A 21,588-nucleotide genomic window follows, 5' to 3' on the forward strand; every position below is an offset into this window, starting at 1 on the left:
AAAATAAGTGTCTAGTGATTCGACTGAAATCAGACCGCCGGAGCTCAAAAACAAAGGCTTCATATATTAACATACTTTGTCGGTATGACATATATTACCTGGTCACCTGCTGAAGAAAGTTAAAATGCTCTAACACTGCTTAAGTGACATATAATTCATGCATGACTGTAAATTCCCCCTAACAGGAAGGCAAGCGGAACTTCTATAACCCTTTAAAAATCCGGGGATAGCGCGAACAAGTATCTCAAGTCTCTGCTTTTCACCCTTACATAAAGCTAAATCCTGCTCCTCTGTTACTGTTTATGCAGGAGGCAAATTCTTCTTACCAAGCATCACAGCAATATGAAATGAAAACAAAAATTCATTTAGATTTAGTCACAGCTCAGCAAACGAGCATGTAATCGGGTTAGAAACCCAATACCAAGGGGAAAGAGCTTATAAATTGTTCCTAGAGCTTTCCCCTAGTTGAGGTACATATGTGGAAAAGTTGAGATGGCTTCTTAGTTACATCCGGGTTTATAACAAACAGCTGCTCAAAGCGGGCAGTTTATAAAGGTCTGAAAGAAGCCAGGAAACATATATTTGAGCATGAAGACATGGGGTGTCTAAGAAAGCAGAATGAACAGGGTGCTAGATGACTAAAGCCTCACACAATCCAAGGGAAATAACAGAGGATAACTAGGACATGACCTCCACTTAAAGCAGTCAGAGAACAGGCAAATGACATGTTTACTCTTGTACCAGGCATGATGTGCCAGAAGATTTTTCCATTTGATATTTCAGCAGATCATACTAGAACAGCACACAGCCCCCCAAAAGGGGCAACAGCAATCGCTGAAAACAATGCTCCTGTAAATCTAAGCTAACAGCATACATGGGTAACAATGAAGATCAGCAATTGTGGATTTATCAGAAGTACAGCATCAGCAGGGTGGTGACAGAATAGGAGTGTAGAAAACAGGGTGTCCCAGGATCTGAGGATGAGTGAGATGATAACAAACCGGTGATCCAGAAACACCCACTGAAACATTAGAGACAGCAGTACTTAAGAGCCAGGGGAAAGAAAGTTTCTTTTCAGCAGGCAACTAACAGTAAGCAAGAATCAAACAGCACACTGAAACCCTCAACTGATGTGAGACATGGAATAGTAAAGGATGGAGAGGGAGATCTCACAGCAACTAACACTAATTACCAAAACTACTGAAAGACAAATGTAATGACTCAAAGGACAAACTGGAAGTGTGACTGACAACACTGTCCCATAAATTATGGGATCTAGTATAGAGATGATTTTTAGCTGACACCCTGTCATCTGAAGAGATGGTAGAGATCGAAACTATGGAGCAATGATCAAGAGAATTGCACATGATACCTGACACCAGCACCTGAGATACATACAAAGACACGAATGGAAAGTGGTGTCAGGGGAACTGAGAATTTTGTAGGAATGGGGTAGAAAAGAAGAAAGGTCCACTGGCACCATGGAGTCAATGGGAAGATCTCATTAAGCCTGAGGCATTGAGGAACAAACAGTTGATTAGTGTAGAGGTCCCAGCTTGAGAAGTAGCATTTCTGCAGCCATTCTACCATTAAAGATACTTAGAACCCATGAAATAACATCTCTCCTTCTGCAAAAGAAATAATCAAGTGAGGAAACTGGAATTTTTCCCCTTTCACATTGCAAAAATGCAACCTCCTCCCTCTATTTGTTCTTGGCAAGAGATGAAGTGAATAAGCGTGGTATAATGGCATAAAACACTAATGCACGTGGATGGAAACCAATGAAGAAAATCGCCTGTTCCACTGGTTCAGCTCTGGATTGAATACACATGCAGGGAGCCAGCCTCGTTTGCAAAGCTCTAGATTGTAACAGACCAGGAGTTCAGCCACTTTTCATATACCTGAAGAAGCCAGGAATTGGCTTAGAGGGTGAAACCACAGCCACGTAAATCCTGCATGGCATAGACACCTTAAGGTCAACAGCCTGTTGACCTCTGGAGGTTAAGGAAAAGGCAAAGTTGCATAAAAGATTTTTACAAAGGGAAGGCACTGTGGAATGTCAAATTAAAGTATTGTCTGTAGCACAAACGTTGCACTTAATGAAACTAAAGTCTTTATTTCTGTTTTCAGAATGTAGCAGACTCATTGAAATAATTACTCAAAGTATTCCTGCCTAACTAACTGAAATCAAGATACATCTTTGAGTATGTACTGATATAAATAACATGAGAGTTTGGACATTTGGGATTCTCACTCTTGATTAAACTTTCCCTCAAACCTTACTTTTAGTTTCTGTCTGACACAAGTTTATAGAATTTGGGAATAGTACACATTTGGTGTCTAATTAACACTAGACCTTGGTTGCTGTTTGAAGAAAGCATCCTGCGTAGGCGAGCATTTTGTGTGCGAGAAATGACAGATGCAGACAGAAGTAAACATGCTTGTTTATTCATTAGGAGACAAGTGAATTTCTGGCAAATGGAGGCTTTTATTTCTTGGACAAGGAGGAATAATGGCAAGGAAAATTAATTAGATGTGGGAGTCATGTTCAGAATGGCATTCGCAGGTAAAGGGACTGTGCATTTCCAAGTAATCTGGGTGAGACCCTGCACCTGGCTGACTATGAGGGCAACGAGGGTGACACTTTCTTGTTGCTTCCCCCCCAGACATTTATGCACGTGCCAGCCACAAAGCAGACCTATTCCCTATCAACTGAAATGTGGGATATTTAACAGAAATCTAGTTGCTTCTCGCTACAGCACTGACTCATAAGAAATATTTTATGCAACGCTCAGCAGAAGAGATGATATGGCAAACAGATTAAATACAGAAAAAGAAATCAGGCAGAGTTTATGAGGTTAAGTGAAAGAGAAAGTGTAAAGTGGCAAATGCTGTCTCTGGACGGAGACATGGAAAACCGGATGTACTAAGATCAAATAATGGGGGGAAGGAAGACTGTCTTTCAGAAAAAAAAGTTTCAAAAACGTAAGCATGAGGCTGCCAAAATAAATCTATGAGTGACTTCTTAAAAAGAAGAAAAAGGCTTTATTCTTACCTTTGAATAAAAATAAATAAATAAATAAATTCTTAATTGTAGATAGTTAATGTTTCTATTACCATTTTGAACCCTGGAAAGTCTCTCTGAAAAATAAATAGCTAAGAGGACAATTCTGTCTCACTTTCTAAAATTAAGTAAGTTTTTATGCCTCAAGGAATATCACTGAAATCATATACTGTAACAGTGAGATACTACTCAGAATGAGCTAGAGAGGCAAAATCTAATGAGGAAAAAAATTATGAATTCTGCTTATAAACAGTGCACAAATTTAAAACAGAAACCTCTGTAAGCACAAAAGGAATTAATTTTACCCAGTCTATCAAGATTCTCCAAATTTACATTCCTTTAAGGATATTAAGTAATTTATAGAGTGTATTCGTGCACAGAGTGATCATCCATTTAGATTTTTGCCACTGAATTCAGCGAATCTAGGATTTCACCATGCAAATGTGCGTGGGTTGCATGTGAACATGCTCGTGTTATAGCATTGCAGAAGTACATGAAAATGTTCTTTTGAACCCAAAGTGCCATCTGTTTTCTAGCTATTTTCTCAAGACTCATTCTGCCTCTCCTAATTTCCTGAACAACAGCCTCAAATCAGACAAGTAAAAGAAATATTTCCTGCAACCAAATAAAAAAGCCCCACCTTCACCTACAGAATTCTTCTCACTGCCTGCCTATGGAAGTGATGTGCATGTGATAAGTGACACAGACGTTATAAATCTAGCACAGATTGATTTGACTTATCACATGCATCCAACTGCAGCAACCTGTATGTTTCCCTCACTCTGCCTGGATTTTTACTTTTTTTAACATTCCAAATTGCCTCAAACAGCTACTTTCAAGTGTATGCAAAATTAATGCAGAAGCTGGAGTTAAAATGTTTAATTTGCTTCCTTCTTCGTGCATCCATATCCTCAGGGATACCAGTACAGCAGACGCAGCGATAAGTTTCCTGCAGTTGTGATCTTTGTAATATTTGTCACAAAAGTGACTGTAGGCCATTTTCCCCAAACCGCTATTTTCCTCAGTGGACAAGACAGGCTCTGACCTAAAAGTAAGTAAACCTAAAAGGATGCTTTCAGAAGCAGTGTTGCGGCAGGAGCTTACCCTAAGTACAGAAAAGGAACCGAGTCGAATGCGGTTTCTCACAAGCGTAGAGGAAAAAGAAGGGAAATTTCAATATTAGAAGTCATTCATTCCAATTAAAGCATATGACAATCAGGCGTGTTGTGGAGATTGAAAAGTCCTTGAGCAGAAAAACATCTGAGTAAAGTAGCTGAACATATTTGCTGAAATAAAGCTTTCAGTATCTGTAATTATATTTTTCCTATCACACAGAGATACTCATATAAAGCGTTCATGAGCACAAATTTCTCAGAGCCAGAAGCTGAAATCTCTTACCTGACCTCAAACAACGGGAGTTCAGGCTGCATTTCACAGAGATTTTGATTCACTAGCGGCTGTTTTAAACCACTAGCATCTAAAGGCAGTTCACACTGCTCCCCATAATTCTGGTTCCCCCATTCCTTTCCCACTTGCATGCCTGGATTTTCTTCCAGTTGAACCCATGTTGTGTTGAAAAATAATATGCCCATCTTTTGCCTCCTATTGAAATCAAGATGCTGCCAGCTCCCTTAGTGGTAAAAAATCATGACCCATAAATTTTAAAATTAAGTTTAAGGTATTTTGATTTACCCAACACTCAAAATTAATTTCAGTTGAGATAGGTATGGCAATGTCTTCAAGTTGTCTGTTAGTATTTCAGTTTAACGTGTTAAGACCAAAGTCATAATACTTTGGAAGAAAAAACCCAAACCACAAACCCCAACAAATGGTGCTTTTAAACATTTCTCCTAGCTGACTTTCTGAGCTTCTACAGACCTCAGGTCCAAGCAGGTCAGTGAGACAGGATGGATCAAGAACTGGACATGTGATCGGCCATTATTCCAGTTTGTGTGACTGACCTTCTCCATGACCTTGAGAAATTAGTTCCATGAACACACTCTTTTTTCTTTCACTACCATTCCACTTACTTGGTCTAATCTGATCATCTGAAAACCTAACCAGAATCAGCTTTTAGTATGAGTTTTTAACAATGTCTAACATGAGAGACCTGATCTTGGTTAGGTCCTGCAGACTTCACTGCAGAATAAAACCAGAACATATAATGTTAATAAAGTTATAAAACAGAACTACCCCATTTTCCTATACTGCAAACCGAAAATTTGTAAAACTATCACCACCACTCTGTCCTTATCTTTAAACAAACAGACATATAACAGAATAATTTATTCAGAATTCCCAAATTTCAGGATTTTTTACAGTTGGGCCTGGTTCTAACCATTTTATTTTCATCCCTTTTTTAGTGAAACAGCTACTTTTCATAGCTGTGCATCCCATGCTACAAATTAACATTACTTAAAATAGAAAATGTTGCCTGGAGTAGCAAAAGGCCATGCACAAAATGAAGTCACTTTTAGGATAGTGTAATGTCTTGCTGAGTCACAAGATTAAAAACCTAGTCAGCAATGGGAAGGTATGATAGCATCAGCTATCACTTCCACAAAGAAAAAATGATGACAAAGTATGGGATCATGCTCATCTGTTCATTAATGAGTCTCTCAAGAGCATCACTCATGCATTTCTGAGAAATAAATAAAAAATGGCATGTCTAGAGTCATCACAATACTATTCAATTGCTTAGCACCGCCTGTGCAAAAAGAAAAACCCACAAAAACAAACCCACTAAACACATCAGGATTGCAATTATAAAGAAAATCACAAGGAGGCAGACAAACACCACAATCAATTAAATGCATGAGAAAAAGGAACAAAAAAGGATGTTCAGGACAAGTGAAGATCTCACAAAGGACAGTTAGAACTTTTTCACTTGCTTGTGTAACGAAAACTAACAGAAACTAAAAGTCTCCAGACACCTTAACAGATTACAAGGAACTGAATGCCATGTATTTTATGTTTGCAGATTTATCTTTGTGAAGAACTAAAAAATATTTGACGCCGTAGAGGTCTCCTGCATTGATCAGCATAACCAGTACCTTGACTTTAGATAACTGTCTGCAGTCCGTGAGCTCATTTGGTATTAGCACCTGCCTCATTTGGTTTGACGCTATCAAGCAAGCGAAAGGAAAGTCAATAGTCTGAGGTGTTTTATAGACTGGAGAAAGGAGGCCTGCACAATGGCAACATGCCATATATTTTAGCTGTGAGACAGAGACCACAAAGACTGTATGCTCCTAGGATGGAACAAAAGATATCATTTCTGTCTGATCATTGGAAACAGAGGAAAATCTTGTCTCTGGTTTTCAAGCAGACACCTGAAAGGGGAGGCCTGTCCCTATTTTCCGTTTCCATTCAGGCTTACCTTTAGGTTTGAAGAGATTTTTGAAAAAGATTATTTCTCTCTGCCGGTATCCACACATTTGATTTCCACAAGCTGAATTATGTCACAAGTAACAGTCACCACAGAAGAACTGTTACACTGAACTTGGAGCTGATGGCAACAGCTCCTGCTGTGTGCCTGGGCTTAAATAGCCACCATGAAAAGCTTGCTGCTGTGCCAAGGGAAGTTCTCACAACCATAATGTCCACTGCTGCATCTAGCAGCATCTCTGTATCACCTTCAATCTGTGCTATATTGAGATGACATTGCCTTTGGAATTTACATAGGAAGTTATTTCATTACATCTTTTTCCAGGAAAGCAACAATAACACTCAAACAAAAACCCTACAAAGCACTCTGCAGTGAGGGCCCCTGGACATTCTCAGAATAATCTGCACACTTTCAAGTGCACAAGTTGTCCAGAATTCTTTTGATGAAAAGTTCAATAATGCCTTTATTACTCAGACTTTTTACCTCTTTGTGGCATTACTTTCAGGACTGGCAGAGTGCAGGCAGGGGTGTCTGATCCAACCCATGGGAGTAAATAATATACAATGACTATAATACCGTTTCACTTCCTCAAATTTATGAGAGAGATGTAGGTTTAATTATAAGCTCCAAGACATACTTTTTGCATGACCTTCAGCAAATAAATATACTGTAATTCTATACTTCAAGTCTCTAGGCTGGGCATAACAGGACTTATTTTTTCCATTTCTTCTGTGTACTGGCTTGCCGGCTATTCAAAGATAGATCTTTGAATATATGTGGATAAAACATCACCATTAGAAAGTACAATATGTGGATAAAACATCACCATTAGAAAGTACAGTTTCCAATAACTGATTTCCAATAACTGATTTAAAGTTTTCCAATAACTGATTTAAACCAGTCAGAAGGTAGCTATGGTTGAAATTAAAAGCAGTTTTTAAGACTAACACATGCATTATCATGGTTCCTCACTGAATGCTTGCAGATGAAATTGGTCTGTGCTTATAATTATCTAGCCGCCTAGATGTGCTCAAAGATGCACTGACTATACTGCACAATTTCAGTGTGCACTAAGCCCCATCTCACTGTGACTGCAGCTTATTTAATAAATAAATAAATAAATAAAATCAACAAGCAAACACAAAAGAACAACACCAACACGATGCACTGCAATGATGATAGCTATCAAGTTTAATTAAAGCGAGAAATTTAAAACTGGGGAAGCCCCAGCCATGTGACTACGCCAGCCTGGGGAGATCATGTGCCAAACCCCAGAAATGATTCAAGAGGAGCTGTAATATGCTTACAATCCATTTATTCCTGTGCCAAAGAACTAATGTTCTTTTAAAAAGCTTTTAAAAGCAATACAATATACCAGACAGACATAAAGCCATTTGTCCTTGGTTGCTTAGTGATCCTAGAAAAGAGATGTAAAGAAACTCATTGGGCCTTTATTCTGACTAATTCAAAAGGTTACATGTTATTGTCTAGTCTTACCATTAAATATATTTAACAATATGGTCTGTTAGAAGGAAACTATTCCTTTATACTATTCTCTATGAAAAAGACTCATTAAAATGTGGCTACATTGAGGATATTGCTTACAAAATCTCTTCTAATAGCAACAGGAATTAGAAACACCACTGAGGTAAGTTTATCATGTTTGAGGGTGGGTTACATTTCAATAATTTAGTCCATCCATTTTTCCTCCATCTTTTCTCTCCAGGATGGTTTTTTCTTCACTTTCCACAACCCACAAGCTTTAGTGAAATCTGCTCTCTGCATTATAGACAAGAGAAAATTAAAACCTGCCAAAGAATCAAAGCACAAAGGAACAAGTACAGAAATGGAGAAGGGCACAAGCCTTCTCTTTACAAGTGCCTTACGGCAATCCAGTACTCCAAAGTGGCATGGAGAAGAAAACGGGGAACTGTTCTTGCGCCAGTCCCCTAGCTGTCTGGTATTCTGAGGCCAGAATATTCCTCAAATAGGTGCAATATAACTTTAGTACCAGTCCAGTAGGGACTATTGCTTAACATTTACCTTAAGGTGAAAGACTGCATGTGAACACTTGTTGTAGAGTAGTTGACATGCTGCTAACTCACACCCTAAAAGTAACTTGGTTAATTTGCCCAAAAATCTCTGTAGCATGACCTAGCTCTATAGAGATGTAAATTAATTCCCAATATACTGAAACAGATCTTCTAGCCTGACTCTCTTCCAAAAAGTTCTGGACCATGGAGTGAAGGCTTGGCCTCTGATTGCTTCCCCCCATGGTGTAGTGCAGCAGGAGCTGTAATCCCATCTCCTCCCACTCACGTTCTCTCTGGTAGGAATGTTTCCACGGCTCCACCTCTTTCCCCTGATGAGTTGCAGGAGAGCACCATATTGCATTAAACACCTTACACCCTCACTACTTATCATAAGCAGTAAGGAACTCTGGGCTCCAAACCAATGCCACTCCTGCCTCATCTGGGGTACATCATGTACATAAAGAAGGGTACATGGACAAATAACGGACAGAATAGTTAAGAAGAGAAAAAGACTCCCCCCCCCCCCCCACACCCCCCCCAATTTATACAGTTCCACCTCTACAGCTCCATTGAACTAGGTGTCCTTTTCCTCTTTTGAAAAATGCCCTCCTAGATTCATAAATCCTGTAGGCAGAGCATGGTAAGGTAAAATACATGAGCTGACCAACATTTAAGATTAAAGATCATGATATGCATATGTCTGTATTTCCTCTTATTTGTCATGTATTTGGTGAACAGAAAGTAGTCAACAATCGATATTTAACAATACTTAATTATACTGAATATCAGTGTGTTATACACTCATGCTAACAACTACTTTTGATTAGTTTCAGTCCAGGTTTACATGGGCTTTTTACTTGTACAGCAGTTGTCTTTGAAAAATGCATCATTTGTATATTTTATTTCACTCTTTTTCACACTATCTCTCCATCTTAGTCCTGAGTGCCAGCAAGTCTCTGCACTATAATTATCCTATGGCCTCACTCCAATGTCAATTCACAAAAAAAATTGACCCTTATCGCTTTTAGCAACATGATGTTCTCACTGTTGTCAAATTCCAGCTCAATTTTGTTTCAGATTACAATATGCCTTCACTTATGTGGTGCAGTCTAAATACAAAAAAACTTTAGTTTCATGTAAATTGGAATTAAATAACACAATAAGGGAATAAACATTATCTAAGAAACCTAAGATCCGAAGCAGTAAGTATACTGCCAACTCCAACCTGCAGTATAACTGCTTACATTGACCTATCACTGGAAGCGGCACAGCTATAGCTTTTATGGGAAAATTATCTCAAAGAATAATCTTTTAGTTACTAGCACCTATAACAGAGATAAAGGGCTTACAATAAAAATGTCTGTGAGCTGGCAATATTCAGATAATATTCCTGCAACCATCACTGACTGATTTCATTCACAAGAACTGTCAAGATTCTCTAAGATACTTCAGAAAACCTGTGCGAAGCACAAGTAGCCCAAGATACTGGTTGGCTGCCTATAGAGTGCTTCAGATTCCTTCTGTTTTGTGATTCTTAGTTATGCGGGAAGCCTCAGTCCTTGTGCTTTTAGATAAGATCTAATAGACAAAGAACACAAAAGTTTCAAGATTTGTTTTCCACGGTCTTATGTATGAACAGTTTAGGACAACACCAAAATTATGAAAACAGTCACAGATGTCCTAAAGTAAGATGCAGAGATTTGGAAGCTGCCTCTGACCTCCATCCCCTGTTTTTTAAATCAACAGAGCTATATGCGTAACTGAGAAAACTACATTTGGAAAGTATCTAGAGACAGATTATTTTATCAGATCTTGCTTGAATTAAGACTAAAGATTATTCTTTTAAATGAACAGGCCTGAAATAGACTTACTTTACTCCCTGGGTTTCATTAAAATGTCTTCTAATTTACACTGGGGTAATGAGGGGAGAACGAGGATAGCATAATTTCAATAATGTTTATACTTAGGCTTAATTTCCTTTAAATAGTACAAAGCATCCTCTCAAAGTTTTCAAAATGATGTCAGTGTGAGTCTATGGGGTATGATGTTACAACGTTGGAATGAAATGATGTCACTGCAAATCTATGAAAGCAACATTGTAAGTAACGAACCAAAGCTATACTAATGTGTTAAAAAATTGTGAAAACAACCTGAATGGAATAAACAATTTCAAATAAAATTAAGATATTACATACCAAAAATTATTTATCTGAGACTGCAATCATCACTCGACTATAGATCCAACTGTTTGGCTATAGAGGCGAATCCAGTCAAGTGCAATCTGTAGTACGTTATCTAAATTCAAATCCACCATAGTTCAAGTGACTGCAGCTTGCATGGAAGTCTTTGGGCCAAATTTGGTGGGAGTATAAATAATACTAGAAATTACATACTGGGTGCAACAACCAGAGAAGAATGCAAATGGTTGGAGAATTTAAACTAGCACGTCAAGTGGACAAAATTTACTCCTGATACAATGTGAAAGCAGGAAATCCACATCTGGTCACCCTCCCAGCTTCTAAAAACGGTCATCCAAATGCAAATCAGAGGTGATTTAATTGCATTGACAAGGGTTGCACAAGTTAACATATGACAGCATGGCTGCACGATATTTCACTGTTGCCAACATTTCTTGCTCCATCTTTTTCCTTTCTTTCTGGAATCAGATTAGCACTCGAAGTCATCTTGAATCAAATTTCCAATGCATTTGAACCTAAAATGGGTTTACTCTGAAATTATAGTGCCATAGAGAAATGAAGGATCTGCATTTCAGCTTACAAAATGTATGAATTCTACATATTGAAGTTGACTACTTCATTTCACACACATAACTACTTTGTCACAGTCATTACACCCATTTTTGGACCTCCTTACCAGCACCCCATATATAGTCTTACACTATTAACTCCCTCAATACTGAGCATAACTGAACATACAAATTACAGTGATTTCAGTTCTCAGGAACATGAACAAATCTTTCTAATGTTCTAAACTGTACACATATGAATCATCTGAGGTTTGGTGTTTTGTTTTTTTTTAATCGGGCATTTCTTTTAAAACAGTTTAGCCCAAAGTGAAATTCAGCTGAAACCATGGTCTCATCTAGTTTGATGTGTAATGTTGATTTTTTAATTGTTTTGACAGAAGACAATACGTTTTACCTGGACATGAAACTGCCAAGACTTACCAGTTCAGTAAATTTGAGTGATAAAAGAGAAAATACTGATGTTTTTGTTCTCCTCAGCCCTACCTTGACAGCACATCTGATATTAACTTTGTGCCTAATCCTCACTTTTCCATGGGACGGATCCAGGAAAAAATCATGGTAATACTATCACTTTTGTTCTGCAGAATTCGAAGTTTATCTTTGGAATGCGTTCTAGGGCAGCTTACTGTACTGTATTTTCATGACACTCGTGAGCGGCTGACCAGGTGCCAAGCCCTGAAATCCGTTTAAGTGCTGTGAGTGCTACCAAAAAAAGCCACTTCCTTGGTGTGGAAGTTAAGATAAAAAAAATGATGGGGTCAAGGGAGAAGAAATCAGACTTAAACAGCACACACATTTTTCATGTAGTGCTCTTTTTCTTTGGGATATTTAATAATTTTAGGACTCTGATAACTCTTTTGACACAGGAATGAATTATTTAAAGTTAGTATTAGTAATTTAGTTTAGTTTTGATAGCTGCCAGCTGTAACCTGACAGCACTTCAATTTAGTCACATGGAAATCCCCTGTTGTATATATTCTAGTACGTTGGATCTCTTTGCACTCATCAGTTTTATATCTTTCCGCAAATACCAGAAGAAAGATCTTTTTAGGTTCTGGCAAAGATCTTGGAATGGGAAAATGTGCTAGTTGCCAAAAAGGCACTGATTACTGTAACAGAGTAGCCTGGAGTTTCTATCCTTTTCCTTTTAATATGTAAACTTGTTTCTGATTTAGAACCGACTCTCCTGGCAAAGGTGTTTTCCTCACTGCTAGTTTGTGTACAGCTAGACTATATGTGACTGTTGTCTTAGAGTACACAAACCAGTTTTCACTTACTCAAAAGCAAAAATAAATTTTATACCATTTAGTCCTTCATTACAGGAGATAGAGCAGGTACACACAAGATAGGGACAGAAACAGTACTTCTGTTGCATGTATGCTTTTTAACCATGATTTCATTAGCAGGAACTATGGAAAACTCCTTAAAAAAAAAAAAGTAAGAACTACCTTTAGACGAACCCAGTATGCAGGGATCAAGTATGCAAGGATACTTGCATACTTCAATACTTCATCCTTAGATTTCACTTCCTTCAGAGAAGTGCTTTTTGCTTACTGTCAGTATAATAGATTTTCCTTTGATAATGCTCCAATAGACAATTTAAGGAATGTTTCCAAGATAACCTTGCACGGTGATGACATTTATTTTATGATCATGTGTGTGGGTTTTGGGGTGGTTTTTTCCGTGGTTTTGTGTTTGGTTCCCCCCCGTTAAGGTGATCAGGTGATGCTCCAGTAAAGCCTGAAAAGCTATGGAAACATTCCTGGGTGAAATACCTTCTCAAATATTCTCTCTCATTCATTGCTGCTACATCTGAACTGTGGGGTAGAAAGCAATTCCTTTGTTCCACGTCTGTATGGCGTGCCCTGGACATATCTTAATCCATGAGAAAGCAAGACTTTTTTTTAACTTTATCTTTCCTCTTTCAGGTTTCCACAGAAGAGAAGCCACAACAGCTCTAGCTGCATACTCAGTCTGGACATTCAAGAAACCCCGTGTGTCCACAATTACATCTATTTCACAATCTAAACATAGTCAGAGCTGCCTAGAAGGAACTACTGTTGCAGTTCCTAAAAATCTTAGCTGAATCTACAGATCTGCTAAATCCTTAAAGCCTTGTTATGGTCCCTTAATCCATTCCCATTATTATAAATACATATATATACACACATAATCTAAGCACAAAGCATGAAATTCTCGACGTCTTGAAATCACATACTGAAATTTTACAAATGTAACATATTAAACTTAAACAGCGAAAGTGAAAGAGTGCATCCTTTCAAATGAGATACTAAAGGCCAAAGACTTCATGCCCAGAGTCCTGCAAAGAAATCCATCGCAACTGCATGATGAGTTAGATACAGCTACTGAGCCATATCTGCTTGAAAGCAGATCCTGGTGGCACGTACCTTACGAAAAAAATCAGGTCTTACTTCAAGGGCACTGTTTGTGAGAAATTAGTTTCCCAAGTGGCACTGGGCAGATTAATTCCTACTGAATCCTTTTGCACTGATCTTTGTCTTCACAGTGTCTCTCACCATATGCTGTTTTAATTGATTCTTTTCACTATAGTGTATATATTCTGCACAGCAGTTTGAATAGATTAGAAAGTAGCATATAGACATAAATATTTCCAAGTCGGGGCCAAAACAGAGACGTTTTAATCAACATTCCCTTCTTACATTTACAATATTTAAAGGGCGCAGTTCTCCCTTTTAATTCATCCTGGGTGTCTAACAAACACCCAGATAATATATATCCCAAAATGACAAATAAAGCGGATTGAATGTCACCGTCCTTGAATACTGTAAAATATTTAAAAAGACATATTGAAGTGAAGGAGAGAAAAAAAATAAAAATCAAAACATGCAATTTCACAGATTGCTTTTCAAGGTGGGAATCTGGCAGGGCTAGATGACACCAAGAGGAGGGGGCCACACTCAGGTCAGTCAGTGCATTAAGGTGACCAGCTTATGTGTAGAAGTAGGTGGTCAGCTAGCCTGAGCTTGCTTGAAGCCATAGGCATTTTGTGGAACAGTTAGGGCAGTAAGTATGTCTTGAGGATAGGTAATGAGCTATTTCTCAGAAGGAAAATATCTAAGCTTGGGAGATTGGGGGAATAACTAAAAATCAATAGTAAACATTGCAGAAGGAGCGGTGAATTTCAAGCACCAAGAAGAGGCAGGAGAGTATTTGTCTTCTCATCCTTTATCTTAAAAAGTTCACAACTGGCCTTACAGCTACCACCAAAGTACAGCACAGAATGGAAACACAGAACCACCCAGCTGACACTGGAATTACACCTGGGAGCCTGTATAAGTCTGCACATGGTAAGTGAAGCTGCAGTCTGACATGCAATTCCAGATCAGCGTCTGCCTTATGCTTTAATCTGAACTGCAGTCATTGTTCAGTAAATCAAACCATCAGCTGGATACTACTGCTCTTTGATGTATTTTGAGCTGACATCATGTAAATTTTAGTCAGAGGACTATGGTTTCACTGATAAAAGTGTGGCACTTGTGTGCTTGCACACACCCATGTGTAGCTGTGTACACACACACACCCCCCCCCCCCCCCCATAAAATACACAAAGTACACTGTGGCCAGGTAACATGGTGTGTAAAGCACATGAGAGTTCCTAAATGCAGATATATGTATTTGGGTGGTAGGTCAACTGGTTCATAAAATATTTTCATAACATTTTTTTCCACTTCTGTATTATGACTAAAGCCAAAGAATCGTGTGTTGTAAAACTAAGCTTCTTCAGGCTGGAGAATCTATTAAGCTAATTTTAGCTTTCATTCTAAAAAGACTTTTCTTTTAAAGCAGTTTTTGTTATTAGGTTAATCTTGAAGGTGGAAACTAATTGTTAGGATAAGACTGTTGGTTTTAACTTTTTACATGGTCACGGATAACCCCAAGCAGTAGCCCTACACAGAGACAAAGCTACAGAGATCTTCTCCTTAGACTAGCACTGCTAGTGCTAAGCACCAGCTCTGACAAATTCTTCCCGTACTATTTTCTGCTCAAAACATCTCCTAAGCAGGTACTATGAATTTTTAATAGCCAAGAAACATGAATGAATTCCTCTTGTGAAGATGACAGTGTGAAAATGTAATGATTTCTATTTTCATGTCAACATCATTTCTTATGAGTATAGTCTTATTTTTGTATTGGACTCTGCTTCAGTATTAGGAAAATGGGGATATTATGTAACAATTCCTGAAGTATTAAATGTCAATATATTAATATTCACTAGTATCTGCAAAAAATTACTTGATGGCTCTAAGCCAAATGCAGCCAGACTCTTGGCTTCACAGAAGAATTCATTGACCAACCTCTGAAACAGATACAGATACGTTGCCAGACCTGGATCAAACACTTGATCTCCACATTTCCTACAGCAAAGACTTCATACCACAGACACCATATTAAACAGTATAAAGCTTTGAGCTTGAAGGCATCTCATCTGGCTGAACCCTCAGGCCAGCTTTTTGGACAAAATTGAAACCACAGTAGAGAAAAGACAGAGGAGTTAAATAAGCAGTATCACAAGCCTAGTCAGTATGTTAAGGACATTTTGCAATGCTTTTCACTAGCTGAAAGAAGGGATCTGGATGCTTAGCACATTTAACAACAGGTCTTTCCCCTACTGTTCTATACATATCCAGGTGCTCCTAACCCACTGGCAGCTTACTTATCCTTACTAGCTTTTTTGTACTGGTGGGATTCTCCGAAGCACTGAGAACCAACTTAACTCCACAGAGAGATTTTTTTTTTTTTTTTTGCATTGCTTGCAAGGGAATCAGGGCTAAGTCAAGGCTGAATACTTAAATTACAATACCTGATTTAAAAACAGAACAAAAAAAAAATCAAAACTAAACAAACCACCCCTCCTCTCCCAACACTTTATTATTACTTTTCCTTAGTTGGAAAATGTGTTCTAAAATTAGGCCAGTAAGACAGTAACCCTAAGCAAATTGGCTACATTATACCTGAATCTGTAAGACAACGAAACACAATTATCAATACATGCAGACCAGGCTTTCATTGACTCCTTCAAAATCAGGGCTTATGCTCAGAGCTGGTTTATGTAGGACTTTCTATAGCATCTTTTGCAAACACTACCTTTAATTTAAACACTATATTTAATTTAAACAAAAAAGCCCCCACAACTCTACCAAAGCAGACTAAAGAGACGGAGGGAGACTTGAGAACAATGTACACTTTCAGCATGAAAGCGCCATGATATCATTCTTTGGCTTGCTAATATATATACTTTGAGAGACTGGGGTGGGGAGGAGGGAAGGAAACAGAAACAGGGTTCTTTGTACCCTTACGGAACGCCAAATGACTCCTTCTCCCTCTTGCCCCTCAGTAAATCACGGGGAAGTAGTTAAGTAACATGAACCAAGGAACTAGCACAAATAGCATAGTCATTTCTGAAAACCTGGTTTAACTAAAGCACCAGCCTGTCATTTTACCTGATTTATGCGATTCTGGTTAGAAGGTTTTACACAGAATTCTGCATGTCACTGTGGTTCTACATCTTAGACACAACGGAATATTGATATTTAAGATACATACTTTTTGCAAAGAAGGTTTTTTAGACCAGCCAGGATTATCCTCATGTTCTTTGTAATAAATGTCTGTGTTTTACATATATAAAATATAAATATATGTATTTTTTATATATATAAATATATATATCTTCTTTTACAGAGAAGAAATCATAACAGTAACTATGTCTTGACATCAGGAGGTGTGGGGGTGTGTGGTTTTGGGTTTTTTAGCTCAAGCTGTAAACTGGCTTGGAGTTTACTTTTAGGCATTAATTTTACTTCCCCCTCACAGATGCCATTGGCTTTCACTATGCTTTTTGTGCATTTGAACAGGAAACAGACTGGAAATATATATGATGGAACATAGAAAACGAACACTTTTCTAATCATGCCAAAAGAGAGAAATTGACCTTATTTACAAGTGGAAATTATAACCTGTTGGCATTTAACAGGCTGCTCTACCAGCCAGGAACACTTAGGCAGCCCAAAATCAATGTGTTGCACTTTTTAATTATTGTTATGCTTTCCCTTATACAGCAAAATTAGATTAGGCAATTAAAGATGGTCTAATCAATGTTTGGTTAGAAAAATCCACTGACATAATATGAGTTTCGCAGCAAGTTTAGTGAATATCTGTTTTGGTTTCCACATTGATAATTTTTCCTAGAACAGAAAAAGAACCCTGTTAAAAAGCTAAACAAAACATTTTGAAAGTTTTATACTAACAAAAAGGGAAAATGGGAGTTGCTTTTATTCACTTTATGTTTACATTTGCCTAACTAAAACATTCCAGTTGTATATTACCTTCCCCACTTCCTTGATAAATCTCAGCCAGCTAGCAGAGTATCAGACCAGGAATACTGATAATCCTGATGGATTTATGCTGGATTTTACGTTTTGCCCCATATAAGAATCTTCTGTAGACTCACTTTTTCCATGCTTTTGATATTTAATTTTACTGATCTATGTTGAAATTGTAAAACTTCTAAATGTGTTACTCCTTTCTTCTAATTTCAAGTTTACCTGCCTGCTGGTCCTCACATCGTAACACTGTGGGATCTCAGCAACATCCATCTTAATGCATTGGAAAGTGCTTACTAACCTAGAATGACAAGGAAATAGCAATGAAAGTACTTGTGAAAGACTTCGTTGTGGACTCTGGCCAACTTATTCTCCATCTGACTTTTGAGTATCTGGGGAACCAAGTGATTCCTTGTGTGCAACCTTACGAAGGGTCAGCTTCATCCAAGTGCTACTCTTCATGACTGTTTCACTAAGATACTCCTTCCTGGGATTTAAAACAAGATTTAAATACGTGGAGGACAGGACCCAAACCAAAGCCAGGAAACAGAATATGAAAACAACAGTAGTTTTGTAAGACTGTCTAAAAGGGTAATACAGTTGGAAGCATTATGAATCAGGTCCTCAGCAAGTCAGTTAGGTTCCACAGAATATTGGCTGCTTTTGTTTGGTGTTTAAAAAAAAATAATCTTGTCCGACACAGTGAAGACAGATGAAGAAATGAAACAATACTGGTCATTGTCTTGATGATCAGATAATAAAAATAAAAAGAAGTGGCAGCAAGATAAACTTAGGAAATGTTTAACTGGGAAGCTTTTTAGGTTAGAAATTTTAAAATCCTATCATATAGTTAAAAGAATTCAGTTTACTTTTCAAAACACTATTCAAATATTATGATCAACTACAATATTTGAAACTAAGTGAGCTATATTAGTTTAACTGGTTGGGTAACAGGCTAGCTAATGGCAAAATATTTCCCAGGTCCAATATTGAAAGAGAAACCTGAGCTGTAAAAAGATTAACTACTACAATTTAAACTTTTTTGAATGTGTTCCCTTGAAGGAAAGAAGGAGTGATTTAGGAACCTGAAGCAATACTGTATAACATATCAGTTAAGCTGAGCTCAAATGTCTTCTATGGAAAGCAATGTGTCAGAGCAAAATGGTATCAAAGTGTTAATTTTTTTTTTTTTTTTAATCTGACGCAGATGTAATAGACGCTCTCAGTTCATGACTTAGCTGGGTCATCTTTAGGCGGCCTATTAATATGCTCCATGTAAAATAACACTAGTAGAAGGGGACGAGGAAGCTGTCAGTTGCTAAGCCAAAAGGCCCCAGCCACACATCATGTCTTTGGGCCTCCCTGCCACAGCAGAACCATTTGCATCAAGCACACTTATTTAAATACAGCATTGCTCTAATGGCAAGATGACAAATTGTGTCTGGGATCAAGGCTGAAATTCAGATATGTAGAGATCAAGGATTATACCTTTATCTCATTCAAAGGAAAAAAGAAAAATTAAAAATTCAGGGAAAGGAAAGGTTTCAGGCTGGGGGCTGCTGGGGCAGAACACAGTCGAGGTAGAAACTAGTTCCATTACACAAAGCACAGGTAGTCTAACACGTGCAAAACTGAGACTGAGGCACAAACCCACTTCCTTTATATTTAGAAAGTCTTTGAGATTGTTAAATCTTCCTTCAAATGAGACAGGAATTTATTATGGCTATGCATTTGACAAATAGTTATAAACACATCTCCTTATGAATAAATAATTTTTCTTAACTTCACAGGAATGTTATTGTATTTAAGATGGTCACGTGTTTAAGATGATATGAGAAAAGCCAGACTGTCAAAGACCTTAGGTCATAAATACAGCAGGGGAAGCAGCTCCTTTTCCCTATTCTGTATTGTGGTAGAGTTTAAAAAAAGATCTTAATGCAAATTAAAAAAATTACTTAATTGTTTACAAAAGCAGTCACAATCTGTAACAGTAAATGGCATGTTTAGGGCAATGGTTCTGGCCCTCTTTTGACTTTTAAAAAGTGCAAATAGGGTTGCATCTAGTTAGGTAGACAAAAAGGCATATATTTGACAGCAGAACTTACAATGATCTAATCAGTTCTGATTTCAGCATGTGTTTATCTGAATGGACTGTTAATAACAACTAAAGCATTTCAGCATCTGTTGCAGTGATTGAAATACTAACTTGATAAAATACTACAATTTTAATGATCTGGTATGGTGGGTCTTTGTTTTTTTCAGTTGTTTTTTAAACCTTAAGGTAAATCCATTTCTGGTGAGCTGAAAACAAGACATGATAGCACACCACAAAGCAGTCTGAATTAACTGATGCTGACTTATGACCTGAGGAACAATCTATATCTGGTCTTCATTTTAATAGTTGCTGTTTTTTGGAAAATACCCTTCAGATAAATAGCTGAGTCCGGGATCTCCAGAGTTCACTAATCTTTGCCAAAGAAAATGTTTGCTGTATTTAATACTTCCTTACAGCAACAGATTCTTCTTGTTTTGCTCTGAGTTTCAAAACTTAATGACAAAAAAAGAGCAGGAGAGATGCTCCTAATCGTCCGTTAAAATACGCACAGCATTTTTTCAAAAGTTTTAGATCAGTTTTACACAGACTAGGTCTCAATGAGATTTACAAAACAAGATGTTTTTTTAAAAACTGGTTAAAAAAAGTTTTAGAAATTTGTGTGTTCACCATTTTTAACATCAAAATATATGGTAAAATTTGTTTTCATATATAGGTATCCCTCAATGAAATAGTTCATTACTACAAGACAATCACAAGAAATCACTTCTGGACTTAAGTTAACAATGTTGTTTTCAGAAAAGGTTACATAATGGCACTGGGAATATGTTTTATTAGAATTTCATATCCAGTTTTAATTCCAAATTCCACATTTGGAGAAGCTCGAAGTTTTATCCCTTGGCTTTTGTGAGCTACCACTGACATCAGTGTTTGTCTACCAACTTACATCTGTCTCCTTAAGTTGTCACTTACTCTGTAGTGTTCACGTGACAATTAATAAGCTTTTCATAAAGGCAAAAAAGCAGTAATTATAGCCTTTTTTTAATGTTCCATTGCTAAAGGAGTAAAACTATGTAGAAAATAATTTCTGTGAAAGTTCATAATTGATGCACAAAGCATATAAGTAGATTTGGATTTAAAAAATGCTACTTCCAAGGCCAAGAAGAAATTAAACAAAACCACATAAAATAAAGTCAGGCTCAACTGTTGACCTTGGTTCAGCATTTGCAATTTCTATTGATGTGAACAGGAGCCGTGGAAGCATAATTTTGGTCCCATGTGAATTGGGGTAGTCGTTTGCTGCAACTATTTCCATTTGTGACATACAAAGAGGTCACACATTCAAGAAGCAGAGACAGTAACTGATACAGTCTAGTCTAGGGTCTGACAGTTACCTGTGGAGAACTAGTAAAACTTATATTTTAATCTGTTCATGTATTTTGATCATAAACTAAATTTTGTATATGTTCAGCACAAACAGCTTGAACGGGCAAGTTGTTATCATATGAGAGCAAAATATACAATCAATTTGAGTGCACATAACCTCAAAACCTCTTTCCTTAATTTTCTTTTACTGTAAGCAAGAACATTTACCAACCAGTTTTTTGAATGATTAAATTAGCAAATGAATATTAAAACATGAAGTAAAATTAACTATTAATACTATACTAAATTATTAACAACAAATTAAATTTCAAAGGAAAAATTTATTACATTGCAGTTCCATAAAATCTAAAAATCGGCACTTGTTCAATATATCCTAAAAGTATTATTTCTACACTATTGCATATATAAGATAGACACACTAAATTATCATGATTATTTTATAGTCTTTGGTTCCTAGACAGGTTAATAAATAATTCAACGACATAGCAGTTACAGATAAATGTCTCATTGTTTTATCCATTCTCCACCAGAAAAA

At 37.3% G+C, this 21,588-nt stretch overlaps 1 protein-coding gene across 1 annotated transcript in view; it reads right to left on the reverse strand.

The window, feature by feature from the left end:
• The window catches only part of GAS2 (growth arrest-specific 2), an 85,356-nt gene that overhangs the window by 10,413 nt on the left and 53,355 nt on the right, over positions 1–21,588 (reverse strand). The window lies entirely within an intron of this gene.

Source organism: Pygoscelis adeliae, unplaced genomic scaffold (genome assembly GCF_000699105.1).
Source record: "Pygoscelis adeliae isolate BGI_AS28 unplaced genomic scaffold, ASM69910v1 Scaffold171, whole genome shotgun sequence".
In the NCBI taxonomy this organism is placed as follows: Eukaryota; Metazoa; Chordata; class Aves; order Sphenisciformes; family Spheniscidae; genus Pygoscelis; species Pygoscelis adeliae.